Below are 16,515 nucleotides of genomic sequence, written 5' to 3'. Positions count from 1 at the left end.
CCTGGCTGCTGTTGCTGGGAGTGATGTCCTCCTAGAAGCATACACTCCAGAGTCACTGGAAGAAGCCATGCCTTTCTTTTGGCGATGATGTCATCGCTCAGTCATTCGCTCTGTGACTCTTCTCTTTAAGCCTGTATCACATTATTTTGATTATCTTCTGTAACTGCATTTCAGGGATTGACTTTTTCCTAATGGCTAGACATTAGTCAGGGCAGGGACAGTGATGAAGGCTATGATCAAACGAGACGCCATTATTGGTGTCACTTAAGTAAGAAGATTGATTTTCTCCTGTAATTTATAAACTGGACTTGAAATTCCAGTAGACTACACTTGCTCTGCTCCTCACTTGACGCTCACACTGAAAAGAGAGCAGGAACTTTGTAGGTGCTTAATTGTTGGGTGGACAAGTAGGGGGACTTCCCAACTGTCAGAGCAGAAGCAGGATTACTTGGGGGAGCAGGTGACCTCTCAAGGTGACATCCACTAGAGAACTGACTGACTTAGCACAGATGTCCTGACATCTTGTTCTTTCTCTTTGCCTGAGGAAATGTGGTGCCAAAAAAAAAAAAAAGCTGCAAGCCTAGAGAGTTAGCAGCAATTACCTCAGGAATGTAAACCTCAAGATCATCTCCATGTTGGAGCCACGTGTGCAGATGCTGTTCCCAAGGGAACCAGTGCAGAGACTGATGGCCGGGATCACGTGACTGACTCTTTCCATGATAAATCATTATCACCAAAAACTCTACACAGTGTCTCCAAGTGCCGTGCAGGGCCTTAGATAGCTTTGTTTTTCTCTTCATGTGGGAAGCCACATCTGGACATTAAATATATTTCCTCTAAAAATAGCGTTTATCCAACTTTCTGTCACTTGAGGAGAGAAATCTTTTTTCTTTTCTTAAACACAGACTCAGCTTATAATTCTCTGTAGTTTTTCATGGCTCACTGCCATTTAATGGGGGGGGGGCGATCAAGTTGCATGCACGTGAACATGCGTGTGTGTGCCAGTGTGTAGAGAACTATAACGATAATTTTATAGACTGAAAAAAATACATCTGCTTTGTCATTTTCCTCTTACTCGTTAGTTCTTTTTAAAGTATGTCACTGTTTTTCCGAGTTATATTAAGCCCTAAACTTGGCCCTAATGTGAACTCCATTGAACATGTCTCAGTCATTACGTCAGAGCCACAGAACACGAATGTGGCCAACTTGCACAGGAGAATCCATCCAAAAGCTACATGGGGAAGAGCAGAAACTTGTAATGTAGCACCCAGCCCCAGGGGGACAGGGATGTTTGTATCTGCCTTCTTATGGACTGGATTCTTTCAACTCACGCGGATGGTATCCTCTGATCTACTGGATAGGGTTTTGAAAGAAAGAAAAGAAATGAAAAAAGAGTTTAAAAAAAAAAAGTGAGGTGAAGGGGAAGGCACCAGACACCGAGAACTCTTTAGAGCAGTTTGAAAACATTTAGAGGCCGAGATTGGAATTAAATTTGACCGAAGGAGAATCAGCAGGCTACTTCTCTACCTAATGCACTCCCATGAATTGGCTTTGAAAGGGACTGATTGAAATGAGGAAGCACGGAATAGTCGATCTGAATTCCACGCTCATCAAGGGCCTCAGTAATTGGGAAACTTTTTTATCTTTGGGGACAGGACTCTGACCTTTCTTGCCTTAGGACTTCTGCTGATCTCCCTAAAGAGAAACCTTCCCTTTGAACTGTGTTCTTTACCCTTTTTTTTTTTAGCCCAACCTCCTGCCTTCCCCTATGTGAGGGTGACGATGCCTGGTTTCCTGTTCAAGGAACAATGCAGCCAGAGCTGTCCCTTGCCTGTCCATGCTGCGGCTTCTCCAGCCCTTGTTGGTATATCTGTGCACAGCCTTCTCACTTGTTCTCCTGTCCTCGAGGTGGGTAAACCAGCAGAGAAATGCCATGGCCACAGCCTGGGTGGTGGGGTGAGCAGTGCTGGGTGAGCTGTAGACTGTGGCCCTTCAGCACCACGGGACCTACCCAGGCTATGCAAATGCTTTCCCTCAGAGCTGGGCAGCACCACGCCTTAAACAAATGTGTTAACATCTGATCTCATCACGGCCACTCGGAAGAGTCTCCAGTTCACTAACGCAAGGTCCCTTGTGTCTCTAGGCAGACAGCAACCTGTAAAATTCCCCACCACATCAACCTGAGATGGGACCTCTTGAACTATTTTCATTTTGCAAACTTTTTTTTTTTAACAAAATTGTTTTATTTTAATATTTTATGTGCACTGGTGTTTGGCCTGCACGTGTGTCTCTGTGAGGGTGTCAGATCCCCTGGAACTGGAGTTACAGACAGTTGTGAACCGCCATGTGGGTGCTGGGAATTCCAGGTCCTCTAGAGGAGCCAGTGCTCCTAATTGCTGAGCCATCTCTCCAGCCTCTTGTGAACTATTTTTATAGACTTCTCTTCTGCTCCACCTTGGCATAAGGGAAACAAAGTTATTTTTTAAGAGTCGTATTCAACTCTTGGTATTTGCAAGCTTCGTTTCTCAACTCTAGAAATTTATCAGATATGTTTCATGGGTGGAATAAAATTAATTTTCCCACCCACAGTAGTTCATTAGTAAAGTAAGGCAAGAATTTAATGGATTTGTGCTTGGAATGCCTAAAATTATTTCACCATAACAAAAGGTCTTGAAAGACTAAGAAAAGGAACCATGACAATTAAATTGCCTCTCAACTGCATGGCTGTACCGCAGGCAGGCGACATCCTGAAATAGCTCATTGTGGAGCTAAAAAGAGGGAGAAACACATGAAGGAGGCACAAAGGTGTTGCACACGGAGTGGAAAGCTCTTTAAAAATACCAACACGATGCTTTTTCTCTGCCTGCAACCGAGTCCCAGATTTTCAGGATTCTTCCTGCTTCTTTTTCCCTTGTGTGGGGGTGTGACCAGCTTCTGTTAGAACCCTCTGCAAGCTGAAAGGGAAACCTTCATGCTTCCCAATCCACACAAAAGCTCTGTCGTCTGCATGTATTGAAACCTACTCATTAACAACATGACATTCCCTGTGTGGGGGATGAAAGGTAACAGGGTTCAGCAGGGAGAGGACATTAAGAAACATTAGCCCCAGGCCTTGCTGTAGAACGCCTCCTAGATCGCATCAGAGGCGGAAGGGATCCTGGTGGCCATCTAGGCTAAGACCCTCTTTTAAAGATGAAGAAAAGGAAGCATGGAGAGGGTTAAATGATTCTCTCAAGGGCAATAGCCAGTTAGGGGTCAAACGAGAAGAGAGTCCTGGCCAGCGCCTCCCTTCACTCCAGCATCCCAACACCAGTTCTTGCTTATTAACGTGATAAAGGCTTGCCGGAGAAGACTGCAGCATGAATCCATTTTCTAACTATTAGTCTTTATTAAGGCTTCTAATTGAAAGCAAAGCGGCTGGCTGGAACTGTCCTCTAAAAGAGAATTCTTCACTGATGGCGTTTGCATATGGCTTCCTTTGCTCCCATCCCAAGTCCCGGTCTGATAGCATTTTCTCCAGATCCTGCTGTGAACAGCATCCTTTGGTGTGTTGCGCCAGGGGGACAGCTGTGACCCTCCTCAGGATGAGGAGGTTCTGGAACCCCTGAGGCTTGTTTGTCTAGGTCATATCTCCCCCTGATCCTCTTGAATCTGAGGGTGGGGAGCAAAGGATCAAATATAAATTCCTTTTCCGTTATCTGGTAGCATTCACCAAACAGCTGTTTCACTCTCCTGGTTTTCCAGCTGTTTATTCTTTATTGTCTGAGGTTAAAAAACAAAAACAAAACAAAACTCTTTTAAGTGATAAATAGTTGTCTTTTGGAAGGTCAAGAGCAGAGCTGGCGTTGAGATCTAGAATTCTCCGTCTCCTGCCATTTTATTGGAACAGCTCAGCATGTGACTCAGGGCTGGGCACCTGACAGAAGCATGAGATTCAAACACCCCCCAGATGTGGGGTGGGGTGGTGGCTCACACCTTTAATTCCAGCACTCAGGAGGTGGAGGCAGAGGCAGGTGGATTTCTGAGAGTTCAAGGCCAGCCTGGTCTACAGAGCGAGTTCCAGGACAGCCAAGGCTACTCAGAGAAAACCCTGTCTCGAAAACAAACAATCAAGCAAAACAAAACAATTAATTAAATAAAGTCCCCCCAGACATGAGGGCCCCATACTCAAAGAGTTGATCCAGTCTACACAGAAAAACAACCAGAAATTTTAGGTAGCTCATTATTAATAAAATTAGCATTATGACCAACCCTAGGCAATTCTGCAAAGTCCATGGCATTTAGTCTTTTTCTTGCTTCTCTGGGAGACTTCCTCCTTCCTTCACTCTGTCCTCACCTCCGCGCAGAGCAAGACTAAGAAAGCTAGAATTCGGATAAGGTGAATGTGAGTGTGGACCAAGCACACAGCTGACAAATATTCAGCGGCAAAGATTAATATTTTTATGCATTGCTTAAAAACCCAAATCAATACAAAATCCTTGACGAATAAAATGTTAATATTTTAAATAAAATGAGGCCCGATGTTAACTGGTTTCTCTTTTACCTTAGGCTCCAATGTGGATTGACATGGTACTAAGAGAAACATCTAAAAAATAAAGTGGAATCGTGTGTGTGTGTGTGTGTGTGTGTGTGTGTGTGTGTGTGTGTGTGTATGTGTGTGTGTTTAAGGCAGGGAGAAAAGAGAGAGATGGATAAAGTTAGAAGAAACTTTAATTCCCAAAGGTTAGCCCAATCAATTTTACAGGTGAGGAATCAGAAATTAATGCGTTTGCCTTCAATCACAAAGGTCTTTCAAGACACTAAAGTTCAAGGTTGTTGACCACCAGTCCTGTGGTGGCTTCCAGGACAGGTGGATCACCCCCACTCACTCCTATCCCCACCCCTGCCCCACTCTCCTCTCACACAAAGGAAGTCAAAATTGGGGCAAACTGTTAGCCCATACTGTATCGGAACATGAGCTAGTCTAAGAGGTCAGTGTTCAGTTCTAGATAGTGTGATCAACTTGGTCTGCCTTACCTGGGAGTTTCCTGCTCTTAATGCTGCAGGTTCCAAGTCCCAGGAAGCCTCCCAATTCCAGACAAGCTGCCATAGTTGGTGAGTCCACCTCAAATGGCCTGTATACGCCTCAGACCACTGTGTGATGTCGCCAGTCATTGTGGAAGTAGATACTTGACTTTTCCTAAGAATTGGATGGAACCCTAAGTGTGGAGTAAAGGAGTATGTGAATTCGGTTTTCAGAATTGGTGATAAGAACTAGGGTAAAACCTGCCCCTTGGTTTTACCCTAATTTATAAGGAACAGATGTGAAGCCAGGCATGGTGACGCATGCCTTTTATCTCAGCACTTGGGAGGCTGAGACAGGCAGATCTCTGTGAGTTCAAGGCCAGCCTGGTGTACAAAGTGAGTTCCAAGACAGCCAGGGCTGCTACACAGAGAAAGACTGTCTTGAAACAAACAGACAAACAACAACAAAAACCAGATGCTTTAGCCAGGGCACGATGGGTAAGGGCCTGTAACCCCAGCACTCAGGCAGTTGTGGCAGGAAGAGTTTAAAAGAAGGTTAGACTCCACAAAGAGACCTTTCTCAGAGAGAGGAACATGAAAATCAGCTGCTATTGGTAAGGGTTGGTCATGTAAGATCTAAGAGTAGGTTCTGACTACCCCTACACACAGCACTTGGGCTGTAGCCCAGAAGTGTCTGGTGAGGATCCGTGCATAAAAGACAAGAACTGACCGTGGCAGCTGCCTGCCAGGCTAATCCTGGAGATTTAACCTTTATTGCCACTGGAATCAGGGCAGAGGGAATTGAAGCAGGAGCTACTGAACCAGTGACAGGCATCTGGCATGACTGTAACTCTGGAGCATCTTCATAGTCACCACGCCAAATCAGTCCTTGGCACTAAGCCAATTTCCTAGGAGAGGACTGGTAGGAAAAAATGCCAGACAGTCCTGTCGACACCTGCATGGCGTGTAGTGGTCTCCTACCTGGACACCAAGGAAACTGTACACAGGAAGGCAAGAAAGGGAAGGAGGGCTGGCCAGCCCACTGTGATGTACACACACACACACACACACACACACACACACACACACACACACAGCCGTACAAAGTCCCTAATGGAGTCACAAATGAGAGAACAGTAGGTAAGTGTTTGGGTAGGACACGAGACTCAGGTACACAGTAGCTCAGGCAGCCGTCCATACTCATAGTCTTTATGAGCCGTTTCCACTGGGTCAGTTGACTTAGGAAGGCAACCAGGTACCACTTAGCCAGTAGTCATAATGTCTATTACGTGAATTAAAGAGATTGAAGATATTCCAAAGCAGTCACATGCTATGGAAAGAATCTGATCAAACCAGGCAGTTATGGAATGGGTAGGATGAGAAGGGTGGGTAGGATTCAGGTGGAAAGAGACTGCGGGGTGTGTGTGTGTGTGTGTGTGTGTGTGTGGTGTGTGTGTGTGTGTGTGTAGAAGAGATGTTATCGATGCTGAGATGGGTCCCAGGAACAGCCTGCATCAACACAGTTGCAAGTCTTTATGCCTTAACAAGTGGTACCATTGTTTAGTGCTGTTCAATTCCTCTGACCCCTCTTACAAATTCCATAGAGAGAGAGAGAGGCCTGTGTCTTATTTAGCTTGACTCACACAAGTGCTTAGCCCAGCGCCTTTAACATCATAGGTACACAGGGAGCATTTTCTGATAAGAAATTCGAGTGGAAATGTAGAACTGATTAATGAAGCTCAGGCTCTCTTTCTTTGCTCAAAGGTATGTGAAAACAAACCCGATGACCGAAACTGAACACATCTAAATGTCCAAAATACAAGTAGCAATTATATCTAACATATATTATATATATAATATATATATATATATATTATATATATATATATAAGCCATGTTATTAAAGCTTTGGGAGTTAGGTATAAAAAAGACACAGACTTTCTCGAACTTGCTATTAAGATCATGTATATCCATTCAGTGAATATAATTTTATCTCTTCAAAAGCAGTCCACAAGACCATGCAAACCAGAACGACCAATTCAGAGAAATTAGTCAAAGCTTGTGTTTAAGACCTCTCAAAGGTCTTACACAGGCTGGTTACACATCGTGGAGGGTCTCACTATTACACAGGCTGGTTACACATCGTGGAGGGTCCCTCTCCAGTGCCAGAGAGTTGCTGACAACTAACCAAAGCCTAACGCTAGCTCATTGCTCTCAGCTTCTCTACCTCCTCCCTCTTTTCTTTATCATTTAATTTTTATTTAATTTTATTTTATGTGGGTTCACCCATGTTTGTGCACACACATGTGAGTGCAGGTGTGGATGCACGTTTTCGTATGCAAGTGGAAATCAGAGAACGACCTTGGATGCTATTCCTCAGGAGCTGTTCACCTTGTTTTTTGAGACAAGGTCTTTCACTGGCCTAGGTTTAGCAAGTAGTTGTTAAGGCTGGCTGGCCAACAAGTACCAGGAACCTATTTCCCCAGTGCTGGGATTAGAGTGTGCATCGCCAGGCCCAGCTTTTCTCATATGGGCCCTGGGACTCAAACTCGGCACCTTGTGCTTACACAGCTAGCATTCTTCCTGCTGAGCTATCTCCCAACCCCTCCTTTAGCTCATTATCTTACTTCTTTCCCCACCTACCAGTCTCCTGTTTTCTATGTCATGTTGCATTGAAGAGCCTAGTCGTTGCCCACACCCTGTTTTCTTCTAGGTGTGAGTACCTCTGCACACAGCCCCTTTTCTACCACATCACATCCTCATAGCAACAGTGGCGGCCAGCTTTCCCACTCTTCTGAAACAAGACTACATCTTCCCGGAGTCCACGGGGTTCTTAGGACCCACCCCATACTTATATGATTCATCTAAGTAGATATCTGTTGCAACCAAAGGTGGCCCAAGCTCCTATAGCCTTAGTTCAGTTGTAGTAGGCCTGCCCAGTGGTACCCAGGTGAATGCCAAGTCAGGATATAAAACAGCTAGTTAATACCCAGAGTGCACGCTGTGAAGCATCAAAACATCTGGAAAGGACGGACCATTGCACTTTGTACTTTAGACTGGACCATTTCAGGATCTTTTGGACAAGGCTCTTGGGCTCCATTTAAGCACCTTATTAAGACCATTACATGAATTCTGTTGTGCAAAACAGGGGTAATTCTCATTGCTACTGTCACTGAGCCCCGGCCTACGTTGGAGGCTTAGCTAGATGTAGGTGATCGGAGGTTCCTTCCTTCCTTTTTTATTTCTTTTTCTCTTCACAAAGAATGGCAAACATTTAAAATAGGGAAAAATAAAGTGGACTTTATCTCCCTAAAAGGAATGGCTGTAGAACAGCAAAACCCTTTTCTATCTCCAGAAAGGAATTGTGGCAAGAGAACAGCTTTATAGGGAATTACTGGTATTATCAAAGGCTTTTCAAAATAGACTTGAAATGAATAGTTGTGTGCTGGCTTTATTACTGCTTTGAGGGTTTACATTTTGTTTTTGGATGGTATTTTTCTCTTCTCTATGAGATGGTTGCTAGGGGTGAAGAGCAAATAACCTTTATTGTGTTGAATTTGGGACTGAACATAATTATCTTATAATTTAGCTTCACTGTGCCATTTTTGACAGTTATATTATGAGCTTTGAGGGAAAGTGAGCCCAAGTGCTCTAAGCTGCTTCCTCTTCAGGTGCCCTTCTGGTTAGGATGTCTCTGTTCCCATCTCCCCCTCCCCATCTCTGCTCCGAGATAGCCTTGGGACCAGATGATGCTGGAGGTAAACCAGATGGCCCAGTGTGGGCACTGCTGAGTTACAGCATAGCCTGCTCTGAACGCCGTCCCCAGTCAGTGTGTTTCAGGCGACTATAGACACAAGAATCTCAAGGATGCAGTTGGCTGTCACTCCAGGTACACCGTGTGGCTTGTCACACAGAAACAGCAGGAGCAAATCAAGATAATGTTCTTGTGTCCTTCATGAGCATTTCTTTTTTTTCTTCTTTTTCTTTCTTTAATTTTTTTTCAATTTATTTTTATCCTGTGTGTTCCAGTGTTGGTTTTCATGGTGTGTGTGTGTGTGTGTGTGTGTGTGTGTGTGTGTGTGTGTGTGCATGCGCGTGTGCGCGTGCGCCAGGTCGGAAGAAGGCATTGGATCCTCTGGAGCTGGAGTTACAGCCGGTTGTTAGCCACTCTATGGGTTCTGCGTCTGGTCTTCTGTAAGTAATCTCATCCATTGAGCCATCTCTTTAGCCATCCCACCCCACCCTACCTCACCCCACCTTTTGGGTTTTGCTTTGCTAAAGGGCCTTAAGTAGCCCAGGATGGCCTCCAACTCACTGTGTAGCTGAGGATGACCTTGAACTTTGGTTCCTCTGCCTCTCCCGCTCTGGTGCTGGGACAGTTCGTGGGCACTACCGTGCCTAATTTCGGCAGTGGTGGGTATCACACCCGGGGCTCCGGCCACGCTAGGAAAGCACTTTGCCAAGTGAGCCGCATCTCTAGACCATCAGAGTTGTTTCGTCTTCACTTCTGACTGCTCTTCAGTTGGCAGTGCTTCTTATCTCGTCGTCCCAGAGCATTTCTCTGAAGGAAGGAAGGTAATGAGCTGAGCAGGCTCTCAAATGCATCAGGGAACACACTGCGAAAAGTAATCCCTCTTTCGTTTTTTTTTTTTATTTTTTTTTTTTTTTGGTTTTTCGAGACAGGGTTTCTCTGTGTAGCTTTGCGCCTTTCCTGGAACTCACTTGGTAGCCCAGGCTGGCCTCGAACTCACAGAGATCCGCCTGGCTCTGCCTCCCGAGTGCTGGGATTAAAGGCGTGCGCCACCACCGCCCGGCTGTAATCCCTCTTTTGAATAGCGGTCATTCTTCCGTTCCTTCCTATCGACCTAGTAGAAGTTGGGGACCCATCTATCCTTTTCAGAAGATGACAATTACAGAGGCTCATGTGCATCTTTTAGATGCAAGGTCAGCTTAGCTTCACCATTAGTAGATCCCCATGTCTAGCACAGGCTTTCCCCTTAGATGCTTTTGCAAGTCTCTTTATAGCAGTGGTCCTCAATCTTCCTAATGCCGAGACCCTTTAATACAGTTCCTTATGTCATCATGGTGACCCTCAACCATAAAATTATTTTCATTGCTACTTCATAACTGTAATTTTGCTACTGTTACGAATCATAATGTAAATATCTGTGCCTTCTAATGGTCTTAGACGATCCCTGTGAAGGGGTCGTTTGGCCCTCAAAGGAGTTGTGACCCACAGGTTGAGAACAGCTGCTTTATAGCCTTGGGTACTCCACGGATCATAGTATAGTGAGGAGCCATCTGTAACTTGTCCACATTAGCAGGGACCACAGAGGCGTGTGACACTGTCTTTCACTCTGAGCATTGACAACTGAAGAGCTGATGAAATCCAGGCTCCTGATGTGCATGGCATCTCTGGGAAGTCTTGGGTGTTCTTGTCTCTGATGGTTCCTACTGCTCTGTTTATCCCTTGTGGCACTCTGGCAGCTGAACTAATCCTGCCCTGTCGGTCTCTATTGTTGTGGGAACTGATAAGCCTCTCTAAATTCCTCACATAGCACCAGACTCCCATCTCAGTAATGGGGAGAACTGGGCTCATGGAATCTCTGCTGCACACAGAGGCCCCCCTAAGAGTTGAGCTGAGCCTCCATGGACATGCATATTGATGAATTAGCAGCTTGGCGAGTGAAATCCAGAAGAGTTCCCTGTCAGTTCTACCCTGAGTGACAGCCTTAGAGCCACTGACCATTTCTACTTAGGCTCCCAATTCTCATCCTTAATAAGTGATTTGTAAAGTTTCTGAACTAGGGGGAAAAAAAAACTTCAAAGATCTTCTAGTCAACCTACTTTGCTGATAAGGACACTGCATTCCAGTGTGGTTTAGTAATTTGCCGTGAGTGGTGTAGCTAGTGAAGAGCTGGGTATAAATTCTGCTGTGGAATTTCTCATTGGATTCAGCAGAGGTAGATGCTGGGCTCCACAAAGCTTTTTGAATACCTAAATTAGATAGCACAAGGCACTTTGGGAGATCTCAAGAATGAAGCATGGCACCCCCATAACTCTAAGCAATACAGATGTGAGAAATAACTGCATGATTTGGCCAAAGAGCTTCACTGTGGGTCTAAACTGTGATAAACTGGGGCACTCATCCTGGACCTTTTGTTCCAGTGAGCCTACTCCTGCCAGCAAGGGGTCCAGCTTTCCCAATCTGGGCTGAGAATTAGATCAGCAGGTAGCATCAGAGGAGACAGGAGCTGACATCCATGTGCGGTATATGGACACAAACTCTCCAGTCTATAGTCCCTTCTGCCTTGGCCACGATAACTATGAATTTCCTGGCAAGAAGTACTGTCCTCTACTTCCAGGCACACATAGCCACTGTCTGGGCATGTGGACTTGAGTAGGGACTTAATCCTTCTAAAATTCAATTTCTTCATCTCCAAGACACTATAAATAACGCCCTGTACAGTGTTGGCTGACAATAAAGACTACATCAGGTAACATGAAATTGTCAGCACTCAATAAATCCTTGTTATGACGGCATGTTATTTGTTCCCTTTGCTCCAGCCCTAAGATAGCTCCTTCTGCTGTCCCTCCGTTCGTTTCGACAGCATCACCCCCCCCCCCCCCCCCGCCACGCTCTTCACCTCTCCCCTAAGCTTCCTCCTTCTGTGCTCATTGTCTGGAAGTTCTTTGCTCCGCTTCCTGCTCTCCACCCCTTCCTGTTTCTGCTTCCCCATGTCTACTCTCTCCTCTCTGCGTTTGGTTCCTTCTCTCACTTCCCGTTCATTCCCACTTGGCTTCCTCTTTTCTCTACTTTCCTCCAGTGTATGCCCTACATCCCAGCTCATCACTCCTCTCCCCTGCTCACTCCTCTCCTCTCTCTCCTCTCTGCTTCTGCTTCAGGTTTCCCTGTAGTCTCCAGGACTCACCTTCTCTCATCTCCCGTACCCAGAGGAGGCTCAAGCTCTACCCCCAATCTCTCCTCTTCATGGGTTTTACCTAGAATCGTACTTAGTTCTTGTGGCAGACTGTCTGAGAAGTCCTCAGTGAATCTTACCTCATCGTATTCAGCCCTTCACGGAATTCATTCCCCTCAGTGTGGGCAGGGTCTTGTGACCCCAATCTAACAAATGGCTTCCAGTGACACATCACTGGGTATCACTTTCAAGCTTAGATTAAAAAAATCACGTCTGCTTTGATGCTTTTTGGCTATAGAGAAAATGTCCATCATATTGTACCTGACCGACAAAACTTCAGACCAAGAAACCCAGGCCTCCGCCAACAGCCAGAGGGGACCTGTACTGCCAACACCCAGCAGAGCTCTTGATCCTCTCAGAAGCCGCCCGCCCAGCAGCTCCTCTGGTGTCTCCACTCTACTTTCGTAAAGGTCCCAAGTCACAGGTTCCCAGCCAAGATGCTTCTGGATCCCCAACTCAGAAAAACTAGAAGGTAGTCAATGTGTGTGACTGAAGGTAGTTATATTTTAGGGTAACTTATATGGACTCTTTGGACCTTGGTCTCCTCGTGACATTTAGAGGTTATTCGAGTCTGTTGAGTCAAATGGTCTAAGAGGAGGCAGCTGTGGACGCTCTGAGGCCTGTCCCTTCCGTTTTCCATGGGAAGCCCAGCGCAACCTACACCTCTTTGCAGTTCAAGCTGCACATCTTCGTATCTGCATCGCATTTTGACTCCTATTATCTGAAGCCTGTTTCTAATTTCTGACAGAATTGCAGCGGCCTGTTGTCGCCTCGCTCTGCATGACACGCAGATTTCATGTCAGAGTCACGGCTATTGTCTCTGTCCTCTGATAATTTCTCTTGTTTTGTAAAATTCCCACAGAACGTGCCACTACAGAAAGTCGCCCTTGCGTCTGATCTCAGTGCTGCGTGGACACCAGACAGGGGTGGATGACAAGCAGACAGACAGCCTGTCTGCCACTGAAGCATCTTTTCTTGTTTAAAAATTTGCTCTCCAGATTTCGCGTTCCCTTCCAACTCCTATAAAGACTGAGACATATTAAATAAAAACTGAGTTGAATTTGGATGGAATGTCTCAGGCACTTAGATTCAGAGTTCTCTTTCCCGGGAGCATGTGGGGAAGGGGCCAGGGCATGTCTGCATGGCTAATGCAGAGGAAGAAGGTGTCCTCATCTTTCCGTTACCATTCAGTCTTTAAGCAGAGACAACATTTATTTATTTTTTTCTTAAGCAGGGCCTGTAACCTAGGATCCATCACTTATGTATGGTGTCCATGGCAACCAGGCAATGGTATGGGATCCCTTCTCACTGGGGAATTCCTTTTATGGCTCATTTCCAAAACCAGCATGGCCAGTACGAGAGTCTGCCGGTTCCCAGTTGCTTAGCAACCAGATCCTATGCTCTAGTCTCTAGGAAAAGCAGGCAGATTTTTTTTAAGTGTTTGTCGTCAGAATCATATGTTACATTCTCTCTACTTTGTCTCTTTAGAATAAAATAATTAGCGCGTGATAAGGATGCGGGAAAGGGCAACGGCTCCCTCCTTGTTCATGCCTCCACTGCTCCTGGTGGGCTGCTGCACAGGGAGAGGGAGGGAAGTGGTAGCGAGCTTTCAGCTTGTAATTAAGCAGTGCGAGCCATCTGCACATTGAAAGCTCTACATTTTTAACGTCTCGTGGGGACATCCAGTATGTCTTAAGCCAGCAATCTGTGATGCATTCCCTCCCTCCAACCAGAAAAGCCAGACTCCGCCCACAGGTGTCATTTGACCCCGCATTCGCTTACATTCCTAGGGGGCTGGGCAGAGTCAGTGTGCTGAGAAAGGGCATGAGACCTTGTGCCTTTGAGTGACAGCTGTGGGTTTGCCCCATGGATGATTCTGTCTCCCAGATGATGAGTGGGTTGTTAGCCATATCTGGTAGGTATAGACCAGAGATGATGCTAAACACTCTTTCACGTAAAGGACAAGAAGTATTCTGCTGGCAGTGCCAAGAGACCAAGGTTGAGCAACTCTGCCTTCCGGGAATCAGAAGATGCGTCTGTCTCGTTCAAATCCAGCACACTAGCTGACTAGGAGGAATGGTAGAAGGCAAAGGGAGGGGCAGACCAGGCCAATCAGCAGACACAATTCCAGCCCCAGTTTCTCTGTGACAAGGAAGCTCAAAGCCCCTACAGCAGCTGAGTAAGAGAAGAGTGTCAATCAGTTAGCCCTCTGGAGTTTGTGACCATGGAGGTAATCCATGAAGAGACCTCCCCATAAGGAAGGACAGCAGAGGTGACCAGACGGACTTGGCACTGGACAGAACCAACCTCACCAGTGGACAACCAAGATTAGCCATGCATGGGCTCTTAGGATTTGAACTTGGGCCTCACTCTTGCACAGCAGGTACTCCACCCACTGAGCCATTTCCCATTTGGATTATGATAGTGAGGACCAAAGATTATGTGTATCTGCACACACACACACACACACACACACACACACACACACACACACACACAGCCACATATCTATATATGTGCCCGGTGTGGGAACGAACATAAGGCAGGCACTTGATGACATAATACATGCATTGATATATACAATCTGACACTGAGAATGAGGCTACGGGCTGTGTGTTACAGATATGCAACTGTCTTCCCTATTACGTCACTTCTAACAATCAGATTTCCCTCAGGATAATATGCTTGTGCCAGATGTCACAACATTATGTAAGCAGGTTTTGAACCTATTTCTATTCTGAGGCTGTGCTGCCTCTTGCGGGGTAATGACACTACATTTGGGTTTTCTGTGTTATGTGGTAGTGGTGGTGGTGGTGGTGGTGGTGTGTGTGTGTGTGTGTGTGTGTGTGTGTGTGTGTGTGTGTGTGTGTGTGTGTGTGCATGTATGTGTGTATGTATGCTGGGTACTGAACACATAATCTTGTGCATACTAGTCACTTGCTCTAAAATTAAAGTACACCCAAGCCCCCTGTGTGAATTCAATACATTTAGTAACCTTTCTCCCCCACTTGCTTGACACCTTGAGAAAACCTAAGGGTAGCTCTTAATTTTCACAAAATCGGCTCCTTTCATAATTTCCTAGGTTGTAGTAAACCCTGTCAGCCCGCCAGCTTCTGACCTGACCTTGTCTCGAGAAGCCCATTGAGCTCCCAGACCACTTACGATGCCCTGACTCTTATTATTTCTTTCTTGAAATTCGTTCATCAAAACAGCATCTTTCAGCCTGCGTTTAGAGTAAAGGTTGGCAACATTTTCTTCGTTTCTCCCCCTAGTCTTCCTAGCAAGTTCCCAAGACAGGGTAGCCTTTTGCAGACAGAATCCTTAGCGAGTCTCCAGTTCCCTCCTGGGTCACAGCAATTGGCATCTCATCTTCTACAGTTTGCCATCTGTCTTCTTGCCTGCTCTTCGTTCTTATTCAAATTCGCCTGCCCAGGTTTCTCCCACTGGCCCAGATTCACTTAATCCTACCACACCGGCTTCTCAGTGAACATGAATGGCCCTCCCAAAGCTACACCTTCTAATCTAGATGTCGTGTGATCCCACCCGAGTCCACTCAACCGACTCAAGGTCCTTGCCCGTGCAGGTCTGAACATGTCACTGCCAAGACTCCCCCCTCCACAGGAGATAACCAAATGATGTTAAATATAGAAGCTGTTTGCTCATCCCTCCCAAACAGATTTATGGACTCTCACCTGGAAGCCACCATCACTGGGGAGAGTGGCAGAGTGGGGCTTATCAGGCGTGAACGAGCCCAGCATCTATGAAGACAGCACACAGCAAGCAGCTCTTGTCTCTGAGCCAAGAGAGGTGGGAGCCAGCACAGTCACAGCAGACTCCAGAGCTGCTGGAGACAGGATGGGTTGACTAGAAGCCCCAGAGACTCTTGAAACTGTGCACATCAGGGCAGGTTGTGTAGAGGTCAGAGGGTATTAGGCAGCAAGTCTGGGATTCGGGATGACAGGTAGGAGATTCAAAACAGAGCACTCTTGGAGCCCTGAAGGCTTTATGTCAGGGCAGGGAGGGAGAGAGAGAGAGAGAGAGAGAGAGAGAGAGAGAGAGAGAGAGAGAGAGACTGAGAGAGGCAAATACCTAGAACAGGAACCAGGGAGAAAGAAGGAAGGCGGGCTTGATGCTTTTTGAGGCAGCTAATTCTCTCCCTGTTCTTGCAAACACAGTAGAGATTCCTAGGTCAGTCAGCTAGTCAGCAGGCCATGCTATGCATGTCCCTCAGATGTCACCTCACCACAGGGCCATTTGTTTTCACCAAGTCCCTGCACGGTGCTAGTTTCATAAGCCGCTCCAAGAAAAACATTTCTGTAGTTACGAAGTTTAGGATATTTGCAAATTCCAGGCCCTTCCTGGAGATCCACAGCATTTTCAAAAGCCCTGAAAATTGCCTCATGGAAATCCATTCAATTGTTTTTAACTCAATATTTTTCAGGTACATTCAACAACAGGATCCAGCAGGATCCTTTTGTTCTGTAATGATGGTGAATATCCTGTGGACGCACTTTGAGAGACATTGTTCTAG

At 46.1% G+C, this 16,515-nt stretch overlaps 1 long non-coding RNA gene across 1 annotated transcript; it reads right to left on the bottom strand.

The window, feature by feature from the left end:
• Nucleotides 1-1,418: 1,418 nt before the first annotated feature.
• LOC128122849 (uncharacterized) lies at nt 1,419-15,995 on the bottom strand. The gene is made up of 4 exons (XR_008222518.1): nt 15,677-15,995; nt 9,320-9,565; nt 5,017-5,198; nt 1,419-4,362 (listed from the first exon to the last, which is right to left on the bottom strand). It is a non-coding gene; the product is annotated as an uncharacterized LOC128122849 (long non-coding RNA).
• Between the last annotated feature and the right edge of the window lie 520 nt (nt 15,996-16,515).

The sequence above is a fragment of the Peromyscus californicus genome, unplaced genomic scaffold (genome assembly GCF_007827085.1).
Source record: "Peromyscus californicus insignis strain IS unplaced genomic scaffold, ASM782708v3 Scaffold_3__1_contigs__length_106647218, whole genome shotgun sequence".
Classification (NCBI taxonomy): Eukaryota; Metazoa; Chordata; class Mammalia; order Rodentia; family Cricetidae; genus Peromyscus; species Peromyscus californicus.
This window is presented reverse-complemented; position numbering and strand designations above follow the sequence as displayed.